Raw genomic sequence first — 5559 nt, forward strand, 5'->3', positions numbered from 1 at the left:
GCGTTGGTGACTGTTGCCGGAGCCTCTGATATAAATAGGCACTTGGTGCCGCAGATAAACGTCGCCTCTCTTCCCTCCCCCTGCCCCACGGCCTCTCGCGCGTAGGAAGAAGGCGCGTTTGCTCTACATATATGGTGATTGTAAAGGAGGAAAGAGACGCTTACTTCTGCAGCCCTTAAGCGAGCACGGCGCAGAACGCGCGTTTGTTCTCCGCCGTGCGTTCACTCCCCGTGAAAGCGCGCGTCCCTCGCACCCTTTCACTCGCACATACAGCGTTCGGCGCACGGCGACGATTTCATCTCCATTGACGTCCTACGGAACCTCACGGCGACGGCGACGCCGACGGCAGAAATCTGCTTTTGAGTGTCCATATAATTGCTATCGCAATAAAAGACAGTCCTCAGAAAGCATTGATACCGCTGCTAAAAAAACTAGCTGAAACCTCTAGCGAGGGCAAGCCGGTGCCCAGGTCTAAAGTTCCAGGTAACGTCCAAGGCTCTAGAGCGCATCAATGCGCGCCTAGATAAACACGACCAAGAAAATCCACGCGCTTAAAGCAGCTTTCAACCTTTTCACTGACCAAACCATCCAACGCTTCAATAGCATAGACCAGCGCTTTGAGTGCATAGACCAACGCTTTGACCACCTGGACCAACGCTTTGAGCGCATTGAGCAACAGCTGCAGCTAATCCTGCAAGTTTAGCACCGCAAACCCTCGCCAACATGGCGCCGCAACCTCAGCGCCTTAGAATTTGGCAGTGGAATTTGCAGAGGGGCTACAAAAACAAACGTAGTGACCTGCTCTTCCGAGTCCAACACGCCGCCAACAAGCCAGATGTAATCGCACTTTAAGAAGCTACCTTACCCGCCCGTCTCGCAGGCTACACCTTTTATACCCGCGAATGCGGATCCACAAGGAGGTAGTCGTCTGGTCGCGGTAACTCTAGTCCATAGAAACATCGCGGCCATACAACACGAATTTGATCACACGTCGGTCACGCACACAATGATAGAAATTCCGCCACGGAAGAAGGGTGATGGAAATTTCTTCATTCTTAATATATATACTCCACCCAGAGATCGCACTTGCGCTATATCAGGCTTAGTCCGTAAAGCGGTCAAGCTCGCCGACAAAGCGCCGTTACTCATAGTCGGAGACTTCAACGCGCCACATCCTGCCTGGGGGTACAGAAAGGCCCAATATAAAGGTACAGTCCTTTGGCAAATCATACAGGATCTAGGTCTAACTCACTCAATGACATAGGCACCCCTACCAGAATAGGAAACAGCATAACTGCAGATACAACCCCAGATCTCACACTCACCAAGAACGTACTTACGGCCACGTGGGTAAACACTGGGCTCACAATGGGTAGCGACCACTACCTGCTCGAAACGATAGTGGAAACAGCACCATTCAAACCACCGCCACCTAAAGCCAGATTCACCAATTGAGATAATTTCCGCAAAGCCAGGGATAGTAAGGCTCCGATTGACATCGAGGACCTCAGTGATTGGACCCACGAGCTTAAACAGGACGTACAAAGCCACACTGCAGTTACGGAAGCGGTGAATGAGCAACACACGACTGACCCCGAGTTAAAGCACTTGTGGGAGGCGCATCTAGGGCTGCAAAAGCGATGGAAGTCTCAGAAACACAACCGCAAACTCAGGAAACGAATAGCCGAACTAGAAAGCAAATTGCAGAATACGCCGCGGAGTTGGAAAGACAGCAATGGGGACAGGTATGTGATCGGGTCAACGGTCAGCTAGGCAACCGGAATATTTGGTTCTTGCTTAGACATCTCCTTGACCCTACGCAGTCCAAGTCAGCCCAGCGGAACAAATTCATTCAGATCGCGCATCAACACGAGGGCACTGCGGATGATCTCATAAAGAGCCTCAAAGACAGATACATCAATACGCATCCCCCAATCCGTACCCGTGGTATGAAGGTGAGGAAAACCCGGAATTAGACCAGGAATTCAGTATAGCAGAGACATGCCACGCCCTCGGGCAACTTAAAACCACGTCAGCAGCTGGCCCCGATGGTGTGACTAACAAAACCCTTAGAAATCTCGACTTTACGTCGGTTACGGCCCTTACCTAACCTAATCAACACCTATTGGGAGGAAAGGGGATATTCCGCAAGAATGGAGACACGCCAGAATCATCTTCATCCCAAACCAGGCAAAAGTAGAACATTGAAAATCTCAGACCACTCTCCCTTACGTCGTAAACGAAATGATAGGCTCAGACCGCATCTCTCTAACAGGACATCCTGCTCCTCATTAGCGAAGAAAGAAATCATCCCACGTAGCAGCTGTTGTCAGGGCAGTCCTGGGTTAGATCTGAACAAAGCCCTTAGACAATGTCACGCATGAAAGTATACTTACAACTTTTCCCAAATTAATCCGGGCCCCAGAACATACAACTACGTCCGATCTTTTTTAATGGAAAGAACGGCCGAGATCTCGGCTGGCGGCACAAACTCAGATCCCATCAGCATGGGTGACCGCGGAACACCACAGGGCTCGGTGCTCTCACCCTTCCTCTTCAACCTGGCCCTGATAACCTGCCGGCTAAACTAAGAACTGTACCTAATCTCAGGTTCACCTTATATGCGGATGACATCACCCTATGGACTACAAAGGGCGAGATAGCGACATAGAAGATACCCTGCAAAGAGCAGTCGATATTATAGAACTCCATGTAGAAACCTTGGGCCTTAGCTGCTCACAACCTAAATCGAGTTACTGGTTAAGCGTGACATCCCAAGAGGCAAAAAAGCAACTGACTACCCCATCCCGGATCTCAAAATCCTTGTAGAAGGAGAACCGGTCAAAAGAGTTAAGCACTCTACGAATCTTAGGCATGTATGTACAAGAAAACCGCAGACACGTCACAACGCAAACTATCAGGCTCATTAGGAGAATAGCCAACAAGCGAACAGGGGTAAAAGAGCAGGACCTATGCAAACTAGTCCAAGCCTTTGTAATCAGCAAAATTACTTATGCGCTCCCGTACCTGGAATTGACGCAGAGGGAAACACAAGCGATTGACGGACTAAGTAGGCAAGCTTATAAAGCAGCCATCGGGCTCCCAATCAACACGCCTACTGATAAACTATTACAGCTAGGAATACACAACACCTTGGACGAGCTTGTCGAGGCCCGCCGGAGGGCCCAAGAGCTCAGACTAACCCGAACGACAGCGGCAGAGAAATACTAAAGGCTATAGGTAAAACGCTGAACCCTTGGTGGAGGGACGTGCAGAAACTCCCCCCAAAGATCAGGAAACACCATAACTATCAAACATCTACCAAAGAACATGCATCCTTCCTACCACGAGGGTAGGAGAATAGCTAGAGCCAAAACTCTAGCAAAGAAATACGGGGAAGGCAGGACGTGGCGTATGTTGATGCGGCGGCATACCCCGGCAATACCAACGCCTTCGCGATAGCGGTCTCCGCGGCAAACGGAGAACCGATATCAATAGCTACAGTCAGAGGTCAAACACTCTAACGTTGCGGAGGAAGCGGCCATAGCAATAGCTTTAACTAACCCCAGAATTGAAACAGTTATAAGTGATTCCAAAACTGCCATTAATAATTACTCGAGAGGAAGAATCTCAAAAACCTCTCTCAAACATCCTTCAAAACTACCCCGAAAACCGGGGGGACGCGGAACTGATCTGGGTACCGGCTCACTCTGGCAACCCTGGGAACGAGGCAGCTCACAGTATGGCTCGAGGATCTATCGGCCGAGCCGTGAGCAACGACTCGAGCCCGGAACGCACAAAGGAAGGTCTCATCAGTTATCAGGAAATCACCCAGTACTTTAAGTTAGCTAGACAAACGCTAGCGCCACCTCACAAACGCCTTACCAAAGCTCAAAGAGGTTAAATGGAGGCAACTCCAAACCAATACTCTTCCAAACCCGGTCCGAATGCACCACATCAACCCAGACGAATTCAAACCCGATTGCTCGAAATGTGGTCAGAGAGCCACAATGGAACAATCTTTTGGAACTGCCCAGCAGACCCCCCATCCGAAGAACTCCAGAAGCTTGTAGGCTCGCAAAAGTGGGAGACCCTGCTGGCCAGCTCTGATCTGGAAGTACAAGTCCGGGTCACAGCGCGAGCCCAAGAGGTCGCCTTCAGCACTGACTGAGGGCCAATCTGGTGGGGTCGCAGAACCCCATCACTCCCAGTACCGAGAATAAAGTTTATGACTGGCGAAAAGTTATGTGTAACGAGAGGTTTGCAACGATAACTACCTGCTTACCAACGTAATCTGCGTCCGACCGTTGCGAGCGTGCGCTATTTGAAAATTGGCAGTATCTGCCGAAGGTTTTGCGTGCTTGAACTTTTCGGGTGGTGTTTTAACTACCATCTTTACGCGAAATGAATCGAACAACAAATATAAGTCGACTCCTATAGATTGAAGTCGCCGAAAAAGTAACAAATATTACTCGAACATAGGTTGGGCCATACTTCTTAAGAAAAACGAAGAACTTTGAAGACGAAACACTTTCATTTACCATAACCTCGGCTGTTAAACCTCGGTAGCGAATTCTACGAGCACCTCCTCATCGGAAGTACCAGAGAAGTCGTCTTCGTTTAATGCTTCACAGGCGACCTAGGTACCGCAATCAACGTCGCTCACGTTACCGTCGAGCGCGTTGGATATGCTGCATATCAAAAAGTCAATGTTTAATTTAAAAGTAAAGTAATGAAATTACGCCTCGCCCTGCCCAAGCGACATTCACTAATCGAGGATATACCGTAGGCAATAAAGTATAATTCGGAATGGCTATGAATTTTATGAATGATCAAAGCTTCAGAAAGTTAACAAGGCAACCTTATTGTGCAGGCAACTACAGTTTCATTGCATCTTCTTTTAGTTTGCAACACTTTCTATCACTCGTTGCTGATTCTGCACTTTCCTGTGCTATATGGCATAAACCATAAATCACAGCTTCGTTGATGAAAATATGGATGACGAAGCGCGTTCGCAAGCTGCTAATTGGAGTAAACATGCACGTGTTTACGCGGGTACGCACGACGTTGGACTGTATGCTACACAGAATTTGCATGTTGTGGTAGCTCCACATTCTCACGCGTTTTCGTTCCGCGGAGAAATGCTTGGCAAATGGGCGTTCAGGGATTGATCTTTATGTGTCTAGCAAAGGTTGCGGCTACGTTACGAACTGAGGTCGCTGACAACCACCACTTGTTACACAGGAGAGCAACCAAATCTGAATACTGTACTCCTTTCATGTAATTCTTGTTGTTATCTTCTTGCTCTGGAATCGCACATTTTCTGCGGCTCTTGTGTCCGTGCTCACGGGTGTTGATCTTGTAATGTGACACTCAGGACAGACTGCATTTGCAGCTGCCTAAGAACAATTATTACATGAATTACGCTGTGCAAATGGGGTTTGCAGATGACATTGTCCTATTCAGCAACAATGAGGACGAATTAAAGCAAATGAATCAGGACCTTAGCCGAGAAAGGGTAAGAGTGGGGTTGAATATTACATGCAGAAGACAAACATA

The sequence above is a fragment of the Dermacentor silvarum genome, unplaced genomic scaffold (assembly GCF_013339745.2).
Source record: "Dermacentor silvarum isolate Dsil-2018 unplaced genomic scaffold, BIME_Dsil_1.4 Seq327, whole genome shotgun sequence".
Taxonomy (NCBI): Eukaryota; Metazoa; Arthropoda; class Arachnida; order Ixodida; family Ixodidae; genus Dermacentor; species Dermacentor silvarum.